Source organism: Cupressus sempervirens, chromosome 2, assembly GCF_028749045.1.
Source record: "Cupressus sempervirens isolate cs-2001-9-10 chromosome 2, ASM2874904v1, whole genome shotgun sequence".
NCBI classification, from domain to species: Eukaryota; Viridiplantae; Streptophyta; class Pinopsida; order Cupressales; family Cupressaceae; genus Cupressus; species Cupressus sempervirens.
In genome coordinates, this window is record NC_143119.1 from 341,026,501 (window position 1) to 341,041,363 (window position 14,863).

Here is a 14,863-nt window from a genome sequence, read left to right on the forward strand (position 1 = left end):
TGAAGAATTAAAAATGTTGGAATCACATAAGGAACAAAGGAATTGATAATATAAGACTTAGACTTATCATTAGACTTTGAAAATATAAAATATAACCCAGGCAGCCCAATAAGGTCAAAGGCATCAGTTTATATAGGTATGTGGAAGGCATAAGGTAACACCAATAACAATGCATATGTATTCCATTCTATAAATAAGGTAAAGGAAAACAATGTAGAAAAAAAAATAAGCATATAAATAAGTAGATAAGTCCTACATAGAAAGCTAAAGAAATTAGATTTCTCCCTCCTTATTAAAAGAATAAAGAATCTTGTATTTAAGGTAATCAATTTTACTCATTTTGACATTGTTTAGGAAATATCTATTTCTAAGATCTTAATTGAGAAGATGTATAAGAAGAGTCATATATAAAGTAAATTTAGTAATAATGGATTATATATCATTATAATATAAATAAGGAATAAATTCATGCTATGTACTAAATGTCAAATAACTTATATAAGAGTAAAATATTAATATTATAAATGATTATAAATAGATTTATATATTATTAAAAGATATTATAATTCATTTTTAAAGTGGTATTTATAAATATAAATTAATTAATTATTTGGTTTGTATTTTTTTCACAAAAGAAATTAAGAACCCATAGTGCTAATATAAGGACATTGCTCACCTATATAAATGCCTTCGTGCTAGTATAGAGGCAGGAATCATCTTTATATAAATGTCTAAGATGGGATTGATGAAATCTTGTAGTACCAATGTAGGAAGTGAGATCCTAGTATAAATGGCTATCATGCCAATGTGAGAGATGAGTACCTTATATAAATGGCTAGATGAGAATGAGATAATGGCTTGAATTAAGGAAAAAATAATATATTTCTACTTTTGAGTATTTAATCCTAACATTTATTTTGCAAATATTAGTGTCCCAATCTAACCGTAAGAGTGGGCACATTACACCCATGCAAGGAAGTACAAAATATGGCACGATGAAATGGAGACTAACATATCCAAAGGTCCTAATTTGAGCAAAATTATGCAATGAAGCAAGTGAGTAAAGGACAAATTGACAAGTTTGGACCAAATTTGAAGAGACTTTGATACAATTATGATAGGTTTTGGATAGATTGCAGACATTGTCTATAGTTTTCAATTATATTTGAACATCATTTTCATATTGACATTGTTATCTAATTGATTTGGCAAGTAGACAATTGATTTTTGGATTTGTTTATAAAAATAGACAAGGGGATACAAGCACTAGTTGTAAACAATCCAACCAAGGACAAAGCAACTTAAAGAGACGAGGAGTCTTGACCTTTTTTTTTGGACATTTTTGATAATTATAGACTTGAAAAAGACACTCTTTTATCCCTATAACTGAAAATGGTAGAGGCAACTATAATGCCCTGCCCGAAGATCCTTGGAAACAAGGATGAAAACAAGCCAGAATTTTTTTTTTTTTTTTTACAAGTGTAAGTGCACATGACAACAACATACATAGATCATACATATCGCAACAGAAGACTTAACAACCATCCTGGCACCAAACGGATCTCCAAATGTCACCACTAACCAAAACACAAACAAGAAAACATAAGAGATTGACCAAACTAAAAGATCAAGATAGATTTCTGAAAATTGGCTAAGTCTGAATTCTAAAGCCCTAAAATTTCCTAGAATCTTTATCTTAGCCCGTAGAGGTCTGAAACCCATCTCAAATAAATCATCACATATATTAAAATATATCTTAAGTATAAGAAACGATATATTTTAAGCCCCTAATGACATCAGCGAAGCACTAGGAAGGTACGAAAACCAAAAGGGTATCTAAAACCAACTTCCAAACTTTATTTCGACAAGACTAACCAGCCCCTATTTTTCACGCAAAGACAGAGCACCAGTATTTTTTCTCATGCGAAGACATTCTTGGCTCGTGCAAAATCTTTCACCAGCTCACGCAAAGACTTTTCATCCTTGCACGAAGACTTGAATCCTCGCATGAAGAAATGAATTCTTGTGCGAAGAAATCTACAACTCGTACGAAGATTCTCATCCTCGCACGAAAGAGATTCATTCTCCCGCAAAGATTTGCATTAGCACACACCCAAAAATCACAAAAATAAGGCTAGAAAATAACAAAACAAAGTTCCTCCATACCGAGGAGTATCGGATCCACTTTTCGAGGCATGGACACTCGAATTCAAGCTAAAAGATTAAAAAATTGTAAGCAAAGTCTAACCCTCTAAAACAATAGCATGGAAAGAACAAAAGGAAACATTGCAATAAACTAAAGTAACATCGTAGTGAACATGGAAATAACCACTTACATTAAGCATAAATATCAAAGCAATAAACCAAATAACCAAACCAGGTACACGATTTCTCCAAACCATCAATGGCATCATAAGGCCATCGTGGGCCCTAGCCATCCCCCACACATAACATCCCAAGCCACCGATCAAATCATCGGTGTTGTCGTGATAGGGACATCACTACTAAATAGGCTACAATATAAGTAAATGAAATCTAACATGCTAGTAGAAAGCATAAGATAACCCTGTAATCAGATAACATCATCTACCACATGCTAAACATCAAAATAAGGAATGCATTAAAATTAACATCATCTAAACATGATAAACAACATCCCAAGGAAAGCATAAATCACAAGAAATCATACGTCATGATCCGAAGTACCAAGTGACCACATCGAGCAATAGTCGCACTAGGATACAAGATCTTCTCTATACACCAATCCCTAGCAGTGGTGAAGGTAGCTATGCCTCCCAACCACATGGCACCCAAAGGTCCACACCCATCGTGCTGATGGAGATAATGATCCAGCCACAACCACACAAAACAATATCCATGGCTAACACACACGCCAAGCAATATGATGACTAAACATAAGACAAAGACAATGCATTACTACAGGTCCTGGTCAGACATCTCAATGGGCTACTACATAGGGGCTAACATCATGAAGAGTCGCTTGGCATCGACAAGCCCAAGCTAGTATAGGTAGCTACTCTTCTCAACTAAAGGCGCACAACCTAGGGCAGCTACTCTTCACGACGAAAGGCGCACAACCCACACATTTTATTATCTTGTATTTATTACCACCCAATGTTTTAATTTAATTATCACTTATATAAAACTTCCTCTGCCAACCGGGAAATAGTCACTAGGTTGTAAGATAGAAGCCCCTCCATATGCTACCCTACCCTACCCATGCTCATCCAACGATGAGTGCCCGTAGGCATGTAAATTCCCAACCCAACCCCAATGATCACAACTTCTGAAACTATCATGAAAGATTGGGCCCCACAGGTCACATGACAAATGTACATGTGTGTGGTGCACCACCATCATAGAGATCAAACACAAGGACAGGAAGAGAATGCAAATAGAAATCAATCAACTGAACCATAATCGGGATGACGGATGCTACACACATCCCAATGAAACAAAAGATGCAAAAGTGTTTCAACTAGTATCCAAACAGATCATCCAGGTCCACGAACCACAATGTGCCAAGAAAACCCGAGAAAATAGGGTGGCATGCAAAACGAGGTAAAAACTCCAAATTGTAGAAAAAATCCAAAATTAAAACCCATTTGGCCTTTGGGTTCAAAAACCCCAAAAATCCAAAAAGAAAAGGAAATGGACACCGTATGCAAAAATGGCCAGCATAACGGCCCAAAAACCCAAACCCCTACTCCAAAAACAAGGAAAATTTTCATACCCGACCAACCGGGTAGAACTAGCAAATAGATTCGGAGGGGAATACTAGTTCTCAGCCTCCTAACATAATGCTACAAGAAACGGAAGCAGAAACGAAGTAAAAAAAATAAAACAAGAACGCCCTACCTAACAGCAAAAGGGGCTAAAACTAAAACCCGTAGAATAAAATAAATACTCTGCTGAAACTGATAGCAAAGCAAGAACTCCTCGAGCTAAATCCAACGAGACCAACCTCGCAAAGATCCCACACTCATAGCTCCCACAACAAACAAAACAAAAATCCTTCATAAGAGAATTTCCCAATTTGCTCTACAATTCTATTTTTAAAATGTGAGAAGTGAATAATGAATTTACTTTTTCCAATACTTATTCACTTTTTGAGTGAATAGTCAATTCTGGAAAATAGCTAGCTAGAGTAGCTAAACTCCGAATCGACCCAAACGAAAATAGTTATTATCTGAAATAGAAATTCACCTAAGGAAAAGCTGCCAGAAATTAAATTCGAAAAGATTTAAAACCCGAAAACCCAAAATCACAAAAAATTACTAAACACTTTCGCGAGAAAAACAAACTTCTAAATGCATAGACATGCTTACTGGTCTAGTTACATAATGCAGATGAGTGCAAATTTACTAATCACCGAAAGGTTTTAATTAAAATAAGGATACGTCGACCTCACAAGGATGACATTGGTAAATATGAATAGCTAAATCACTAACTCCATCTGCCACTGCTAGGGATATAGTTCCTGCACAATAAAACACACGATCTAGTGCAATTGCATAATATCATAGCTGAAGCAACATGGATTAAAATACCTATTTAGCCTATTTACATCACTCACGTTCACAAAAGTGTAAAGAACATAAATGAAGTAAATAACCATAGCATAGAATTCATCTCATAATATAATCAACAACATGTCCAATACATCATATAACCAGATATCATCATAGATCTACTGTCATCTCAAAGTAGCATCAACATGCAAATATGATAAACTAAACAACATAGTAGTATAACATCTATGGTACTGTGAAATGTTTCTTTCTCTAATTTGTTGATATTTCAAGCCTCAAATCAGATCTTTAAAATCAAACAACCAATATTTCAAAGATCCACCAATTTCTCAATAAACCCCAAATCGGGTATGCCAGAAATAGTGCCAAAAGCTTCACAGCTTCACCTATTATTAATAAATCTGAAAGTGGAAATTTTTACAGAAATTTGAGCAGCATAACAGCCTATAAAATGATATTTCTATATCTGTATAACATGCACACAATAGCTCCCAAACGAAGGACAAAAACAATGCTCATCGGGCTCCCGAAAATAGCACAAAATAGCCCGGAATCACCACAAAAACTTAATAATCTATCAAAAAAGTATAATAATATCCAAATACATATATTCAACTCTATTTTAACATTTAAAATTCTAATATACAGCAGCAACCCAAACTTATATGAAATACTCAACCGGAAACACCAAACTCTTACAAAAAACACACCTGAAAACTCACAAAACTGCACTGTTCAGCACAAAGGCAAACTCTGCATGAGTATGCACATGGAATGGCTTCAAACTCTCATACTTAGCCTTCTTGGAAACCTACAAACTCCCATTCTTGGGTCTCCTTCTCCACAAGTTTGGCAGCCTCTAAAGAACAACAAAGCAATGCAAAAAAATCAAGTTCTGGAATGAGCCCAAAATGCCTCCAAACCCCTTAAAAGAGGGCATAACCCTAACTCACGTCCAAGAGGGGTTAATAAAACATATTTTAATAATAATTTTCATTTATTAGTCCATTCACTTCCAAATATTATCCCCTTTTTCTGAAACTTCACCTTTTTGGGCCTACCTGTCTTAGCAAAGATTATTATTTTTAATTATTTGAAAAGGGGACATGACATACTGAATCAAAGTATAACATCCGACCCTCGGGTCATCATAAGGTACAAAATAAGAGTATCAAGTATCTCTCAAATCAAAATAGACAAGGTACTATCATGTCCCCTTTTCAAATAATTAAAAAATAATAATCTTTGCTAAGGCAGGCAGGCCCAAGAAAGTGAAGTTTCGGAAAAAGGGGGTTAATCTTTGGAAACTGTTGGACTAATAAATGAAAATTATTATTAAAATATGTTTCATTAACCTCTCTTGGATGTGAGTTACAGTTATGCCCTCTTTTAAGGGGTTTGGAGGCATTTTGGACTGATTCCAGAACTTGATTTTTGCTCATTCTTTGTTATTCTTCAGAGGCTGCCAAACCTGTGGAGAAGGAGACCCAAGAATGGGAGTTTGCAGGTTTCCAGGGAGACCCAATAATGGGATTTTTTAGGTTTCCAAGAAGGCTAAGGATGGGATTTTGAAGCCATTCCATGTGCATGCTCATACAGAGTTTGCCTTTATGCTGAACAGTGCAGATTTGTGGATTTTCGGGTGTGTTTTTTGTATGAGTTTGGTGTTTACAGTTGAGTATTTCATATCAGTTTGGGTTGCTGTTGTATTTCAGACTTTAAGGTGTTAAAATAGATCTAAATATATGTATTGGGATGTGATTAAACTTCTGAGATAGATTATTAGTGTTTTTGTGGTGCTTTCGGTCATTTTTGTGTTAATTTCGGGAGCCCGATGAGCATAGTTTTTGTCCTACATTTGTGAGATATTGTGTAAAGGCTATATAGATCTGGAAATATTATTTTTTAGGCTATTATGCTGCTGAAATTTCTGTAAAAATGTCCATTTTCAGATTTATTAATATTTTGTGAAGTTGTGAAGCTTTTGGCACTATTTTCAGCATACCCAATTTGGGGTTTCTTAAGAAATTTGGTGGATCTTTGTGATATTAGTTGTTTGATCTTGAAGATCTGATTAGAGGTGTGAAATATCATACAAAATCAATAAAGGGACATTTCAGTGGTATCAGAGCCATGATCTTGCCAGCCTGAGGGTTTGAAGAAGTTGCATGTCAGTTTTGACAACTACCCAGATCTTGCATTTCAATTTTTAGAACTACCCAAATCTTGCATGTCATAATTTATGGTTGCATGTTGCTTCTAATCAGCTACATGTCAAAATTTATGGTTGCATGCTACTTCTAATCATTTTCATGTTAGTTCTTAGTGAATTTGGTGGTTGTAGAAGTTTGCATGTCAGTTTTGAGAACTACCCAGATCTTGCATGTCAGTTTTGACAACTACCCAGATCTTGCATTTTTGACAACTACCCAGATCTTGCATGTCATAATTGATGATTGCATGTTGCTTCTAATCAGCTGCATGAAAAAAATTATGGTTGCATGCTACTTCTAATCATTTGCATGTTAGTTCTTGGTGAATTTGGTGGTTGCATGTTGCTTCTAATCAGTTGCATGTCAAAATCTATGGTTGCATGCTACTTCTAATCATTTGCATGTTAGTTCTTGGTGTTTGAAGAAGTTATATCCTATTGGGGTTACACTCTACTTTATCTAGAATGGACAGGTATAGCACAGAGTCTCAGAGGACACGATCTTGGACAATTGATATCCAGAGTCAAAACAGTAGAAAGGATGGTTATTTAGACATTCGAGATAAACTTATGAAAATAAGCCATGACATGTCTGAACAGTTGATTGAGCACCACCGTATAATGAATGACATGTTGTCCGACCCAGCTAAGGTGGATAAGTTGACTAGATTTCTATTTGGCAGATTTTTTCACAGGGCAGATGACACAATTACCAAGAACTTGCATGAGGAGTTTGAGAAACTAGTTGATAGCTAGGTAGAGATCTCAGATTCTACTCTGCCATAGGAGGTGGTTGGAAAGGATATTACACAGATTGATAGTAATGGTCAACTTGATACTCAAATTGAGACAATTGTTTACAGGTCATCAAAGGGTGATGCCACAGGTATTCAGGATGGTATAGTTACAACAAGTAGTGACTACAGTGTAGTGGGTTGTCATTTCCCCTTTTCAAATAATAAAAATATAATAATCTTTGCTAAGACAGGCACGCCCAAGAAAGTGAAGTTTAGGAAAAAGGGGGGTTAATCTTTGGAAAACATTCGACTAATAAATGAAATTATTATTAAAATATGTTTCATTAACCTCTCTTTGACGTGAGCTACAGTTATGGCCCCTTTTAAGGGATTTGGAGGCATTTTGGGGAGGGGAGAACTTGATTTTTGCTCATTCTTTGTTATTCTTCAGAGGCTGCCAAACCTGTGGAGAAGGAGACCCAAGAACGGGAGTTTGCAGGTTTCCAGGGAGACCCAAGAATGGGAGTTTGAAAGTTTCCAAGAAGGCTAAGGATAGGAGTTTGAATCCATTCCATGTGCATGCTCATACAGAGTTTGCCTTTGTGCTGAACAGTGTAGATTTGTGGGTTTTAGGGTGTGTTTTTTGCATGAGTTTGGTGTTTTCAGTTGAGCATTTCATATCAGTTTTGGTTGCTGCTATATTTCAGACTTTAAGTTGTTAAAATAGAGCTGAATATATGTATTGGGATGTGATTAAACTTCTGAGATAGTTTATTAGTGTTTTTGTGGTGTTTCCGAGCATTTTTGTGTTAATTTTGGGAGTCCGATGAGCATAGTTTTTGTCCTACATTTGTGAGCTGTTGTGTAAAGGCTATATAGATCTGGAAATGTCATTTTGTAGGCTGTTATGCTATTGAAATTTCTGTAAAAATGTCCATTTTCAGATTTATTAATAATAGGTGAAGCTGTGAAGCTTTTGGCACCATTTCTGGCATACCCGATTTGGGGTTTCTTGAGAAATTTGGAGGATCTTTGTGATATTAGTTGTTTGATTTTAAAGATCTGATTAAAGGTTGGAAATATCATACAAAAATCAGAAAAGGGACATTTCAGTGGTATCAGAGCCATGATCTTGCTAGCCTGAGGGTTTGTAGAAGTTGCAGGTCAGTTTTGACAACTACCCAGATCTTGCATGTCAGTTTTGACAACTACCCAAATTTTGCATGTCATAATTTATGGTTGCATATTTCTTCTAATCAGTTGCATGTTAAAATTTATGGTTACATTCTACTTCTAATCATTTTCATGTTAGTTCTTGGTGAATTTGGTGGTTGTAGAAGTTTGCATGTCAGTTTTGACAACTACCCAGATCTTGCATGTCAGTTTTGACAACTACCCAGATCTTGCATGTTAGTTTTGACAACTACCCAGATCTTGCATGTCAGTTTTGATAACTACCCAAATCTTGCATGTCAAAATTTATGGTTGCATTCTACTTCTAATCATATGCATGTTAGTTCTTGGTGAATTTGGTGGTTGCATGTTGCTTCTAATCAGCTGCATGTCAAAATTTATGGTTGCATGCAACTAAGTGAAAGAGAAAAAAGATATTTGCAGTGAGAAAAGAATAAAGAAATTTTGATCAAACCTCCAGTTGAAAGTAAAAGTACAAAATCCAAGGAAGGGAAAAGTATGGCTGATCCAGATGAGATGGCAAAGAAATTCTTCCAAGACATCCAAAATACTCAGAAGCAAACAATGGATAGTTTGGCAAAAACTAGAGAGGCTTTGCAAATATTGACAGAAAAACTACAAGGAGTTGCATCTATTAATGAGAAAGGGAGCACTTCAGAGGAGCCAAGAAATCTGAAATCCACACCATCTAAATCAACCAAAACTATTTTTTTGCCTGCAGATGAGCCACCAGTACCAAATCCAACCATTAATCCTATGGAAGAGGTTACAGGTAACTTGATTACATTAAAAGCTACTTATAATGGCTTAGATGATGACTTTCGTGGTTCAGTTCCTTTTAGAGAATATGTGGATATGATGAACACTTTGATGCCCAAGAAAGAGTATAGAAGGGAGCATGACATAAGTGGAAGAGAGCTCAAAAATAAAATAAGCAAGTTTATAGCACCTACTTTTGATGGAACAAATAAAATTTCAGCTAGAGCGTGGCTACAAAAATTATAGACCTTCTTCACACTTAACCCCATGAAGGAGAGTGATGTTGTTCAAATTGCAAGTCTACACTTGAAAGATGTAGCCTATGATTGGTGGTATCATGGAATGACTACTCAAGGTCATGATCAGGTAACTACATTTGATGATTTTAGTCAAAGAGTGATAGATAGATTTGACCTCAAGGATGATGATTATGAGGATGTTGTTGTGCATGATGGTGAGATACCTGGTGTAGATGAGTAGACATTGAGCATTCATGACTTTTCTCAGAGAGAGTACCAGGCACAGTTAGATGCTTCATCACATGAGGTTGAGGCTAGTAGTACTTCACATGATTTATCCCGCTAGTTGAAGGTGTGTGAAGACAGTATTGTCACTACATTATCTCATCATGACAGGTATGTGGAGTTAGTTGGTATTGGTCATATTACTCAAGTCAGAATTTTTCTTGAGTTACCAGCTAATTCTAGTTTACAGATATGGACTTGAGATTCTTATATTGGCATTTGGGGTTCAGTTGATTGTAAATCATTAACACTTTTTGGTAGCAGTGATTGTTTGGGTGCTACCATGGATTTGATTAGCAGATTGCACGGTGTTGTCTTTTCTTGTGTCAGGAGCTTATCCGATGTTTGTATTAGTTATTATACACCGGTGTTGGGCTTTGTTCATATATCTAGTCAACCATACTTGTTGGAATGTGTTGATGATATTTCATATTTGGTAGTGTGTACAGATGAGTCCCAAGATCATATTGGCATTGATGACATCCAGGAGGATGTAGAGGGTAGTTTTGAAGACTTAGTTTCCTTGGGTATAGAGGAGTTGGACAGCAGTGCTAATGTTTTTGATACTCTGTATATTGATATGAGCTTTAGATTTGATTCACAAGATATGGATGGTAATACTCTAGAGACTAGTAACTTTGAGGATACTCCTTTAGATAGTGCATCAGAGGAGGTTTGTAGGAGACAACCAAGCAAGTGCCATCATGTGTCTAATCAGTTGAGAGTTAGTGACTGAGATATTGCTATCACTTGCCAGCATTTCGATGCTGCTCATCAGTTGTTAGTAGTTTATGGATGGGGTTCTCCTACTACTGATGAGTAGGGAGGCAGTTATCTTTCCTTGACAGAGTTCCACTCTTTATGAGAGGCTATTCAGATTTTGAGACAGAATTATATGCAATTGGTAGCCGACAGAGATTATCTTATGGAGTGGGGCAGTACAGCATATGATGCATTTTTGGCCAAGGAAGATGAGGTGAGTGAGCTTACTGAGCAGCTTGAGGTGACTTCTGAGATTCTTGAGACTATACAGTTGGCTTTCAAGGAGTCACAGTTTCATTTGGCTAAGGTGACCATGGAGTTAGAGCGGCTACAGTCTTTACCTGATTCTATACAGTCACAAGCTGGGGTGTTTGGTGATCCGAGGATATCCATGGCTAAGATTGTTAGAGATAGTGGAGATGGGGATGCATCCATCCTTGATAGTAACATTGGCATATCAGGTTCATTCCCACTAGAGTCAAGTTCAATTGAGTTGGGTGATGTAGCAGATTTTTGTGGTGTGCCTGACATGGTGGTGACCTCTAGTACTAATGGCACGAAGACTAGAGATGTTGTATCAAAGACCATGTGTGATGTTGGTAAGTTGATAGTTGGCATGGTCCCTGCTAGTAATACTACTCCCTTCGCAATGTCTTCAGAGGTAGTAGTCAGTTCCAACTTGGTTAATGATCGATTGCAGTTAGTTACATCTGGATTGCAGTCTGAGCCACTGACTGAGATTGGTGCATTCTATCAGCATTACACTGTGAGGTATGCTCATCAATCTACCTTTGATGACCATGTTGATGAGATGATGATACAGAGATGTACTTTGGTTCCTAGTGCTTATCATCAGTTATGGGATAGTTTGATGCCTTGGAATGAGAGTTGTGATGGGCATGACATGGTGATAGGTCCTGCAGTTGATAGCTTGATAATACATGACTTAGAGCAGGACTTTTGGAGTGATGCTTTAGCAGGTGTTGTTATTGATTCTACTCCTTTGGCTATGACATCTCTTGACTTAGCTGGTGATCAGTCACAGTGGGTTGTATCACTTCTTCATGCAGTGCATGGGAGTTATGGTTATGAGATAGTGGATGGTGATTTGCAAATTTGTGTTGACTACAGGAGTTGTACAGTGTGTGGATTCTCCATACTTGGTATAGTTTCATTCGAGAGCGTTCACCATTATTGCAGAGTTGGATTGTACATTCCGTATAGGCCAGTGGGATGCGTTGATGGTATTTACTATGTTGGTAGTTTGATTTGTCCACTTTACTTGGGTTCTGATGTTCTAAGAGTTTGTGTCTCATGAGTTTTTGACTATGGTGGTGGTGATTTTGGAGTTTGGTTGAGCTATAATTGTCAATTTGATTATGGATTCCTCTTGGTCATATTGCAGAGGATATTGCAGGAGCCTGTGTTAATTGGTAGTAGTATAGTTCATGACTACATTTGGGATCCAGGTGGATTGATTGGTTTATTGTTCAGCCATTGCTTGAGGACAAGCAATGTTTGGGGAGGGGAGGACTTGTCATGTCCCCTTTTCAAATAATAAAAAAATAATAATCTTTGCTAAGACAGGCAGGCCCAAGAAAGTGAAGTTTTGAAAAAAGGGGGGTTAATCTTTGGAAACTGTTGGACTAATAAATGAAATTATTATTAAAATATGTTTCATTAACCTCTCTTGGATGTGAGTTATGGTTATGGCCCCTTTTAAGGGGTTTGGAGGCATTTTGGGGAGGGGAGAACTTGATTTTTGCTCATTCTTTGTTATTCTTCAAAGGCTGCCAAACCTGTGGAGAAGGAGACCCAAGAACGGGAGTTTGCAGGTTTCCAAGGAGACCCAAGAATGGGAGTTTGCAGGTTTCTAGGAAGGCTAAGTATAGGAGTTTGAAGCCATTCCATGTGCATGCTCATACAGAGTTTGCCTTTGTGCTGAACAGTGTAGATTTGTGGGTTTTTGGGTGTGTTTTTTGCATGAGTTTGGTGTTTTCAGTTGAGCATTTCATATCAGTTTTGGTTGTTTCTGTATTTCAGACTTTAAGCTGTTAAAATAGAGCTGAATATATGTATTGGGATGTGATTAAACTTTTGAGATAGTTTATTAGTATTTTTGTGGTGTTTCCAGGCATTTTTGTGTTAATTTCGGGAGCCCGATGAGCATAGTTTTTGTCCTACATTTGTGAGTTGTTGTGTAAAGGCTATATAGATCTGGAAATGTCATTTTGTAGGCTGTTATGCTGCTTAAATTTCTGTAAAAATGTCCATTTTCAGATTTATTAATAATAAGTGAAGCTGTGAAGCTTTTGGCACCATTTTTGGCATACCCGATTTGGGGTTTCTTGAGAAATTTGGAGGATCTTTGTGATATTAGTTGTTTGATCTTAAAGATCTGATTAAAGGTTGGAAATATAATACAAAAATCAGAAAAGGGACATTTCATGGGTTCAGATGATGATTATGAGGATCTTGTTGTATAGGATGGTGAGATACCTGGTAGAGATGAGAAGACATTGAGCATTCATGATTTTGCTGAGAAAGAGTACCAGGCACAGTTAGATGCTTCACCACATGAGGTTGAGGCTAGTAGTGCTTCACATGATTTTTCCAGCGAGCTGAAGGTGAAAAAAGATAGTATTGTGACTTCATTATCTCATCATGACAGGTATGTGGAGTTAGTCGGTATTGGTCATATTACTCAGGTGAGGAGTTTGCTTGAGTTACCAGTTGATTCTAGTTTACGGATATGGACTCAAAATTGTTATATTGGCATTTGGGATTCAGTTGACTGGAGATCTTTAACACTTTTTGGTAGTAGTGTTTGTTTGGGTGCTATCATGGATTTGATTAGTAGATTACATGGTGTTGTCTTTTCTTGTGCCAGTATCTTGTCTGATGTTGGTATTAGTTTTTATACACCGATGTTGGGCTTTTTTCATATATCCAGTCGACCATACTTGTTGGAATGTGTTGATGATCTTTCATATTTGGCAGTGTGTACAGATCAGTCCCAAGATCATTTTGGCATTGATGACATACAGGAGGATGCAGTGGGCAGTTTTGAAGACTTAGTTTCCTTGGGTATAGAGGAGTTGGACAGCAATGCTAATGTTTTTGATACTCCATATGTTGATATGAGCTTTAGATTTGATTCACAGGATATGGATGGTAATACTCTAGAGACTAGTAACTTTGAGGATACTCCTTTAGATAGTGCATCAGAGGAGGTTTTTAGGAGACAGTCAAGCCAATGTCATCATGTGTCTAATCAGTTGAGAGTTAGTGACCGAGACATTGCTATCACTTTCCAGCATTTCGATGTTGCTCGTCAGTTGTTAGCAATTTATGGATGGGGTTCTCCTACTAGTGATGAGTAGGAAGGCATTTATCTTTCCTTGACAGAGATCCACTCTTTATGGGAGGCTATTCGGATTTTGAGACAGAATTATATGCAGTTGGTAGCCGACAGAGATTATCTTATGGAGTGGGGCAGTACAGCATATGATGCATTGTTGGCCAAGGAAGATGAGGTGATTGAGCTTACTAAGCAGCTTGAGGTGACTTTTGAGATTCTTGAGAGTACACAGTTGGCTTTCAAGGAGTCACAATTTCATTTGGCTAAGGTGACCATGGAGTTAGAGCGACTACAGTCTTTACCTAATTCTATACAGTCACAAGCTGTGGTGTTTGGTGATCCGAGGATGTCCATGGCCAAGATTGTCAGAGACAATGGAGATGTGGATGCATCCATCCTTGATACTAACATTGGCATATCAGGTTCATTCCCACTAGAGTCAAGTTCAGTTGAGTTGGGTGTTGTAGCAGATTGTTGTATGCTTGACATGGTGGTGGCCTTTAGTACTAATGGCACGGAGACTAGAGATGTATCAAAGATCATGTGTGATGTTGGTGAGTCAGCAGTTGGCATGGTTCCTGCTAGTAATACTACTCCCTTGGTGATATCTTTGGAGGTAGGAGTCAGTTCCAACATGGTTAATGATCAATTGCAGTTAGTTTCATCTAGATTACAGTCTGCGCCACTTACTGAGATTAGCGAATTCTATCGGCATTACACTATGAGGTATGCTCAACAATTTACCTTTGATGACCATGTTG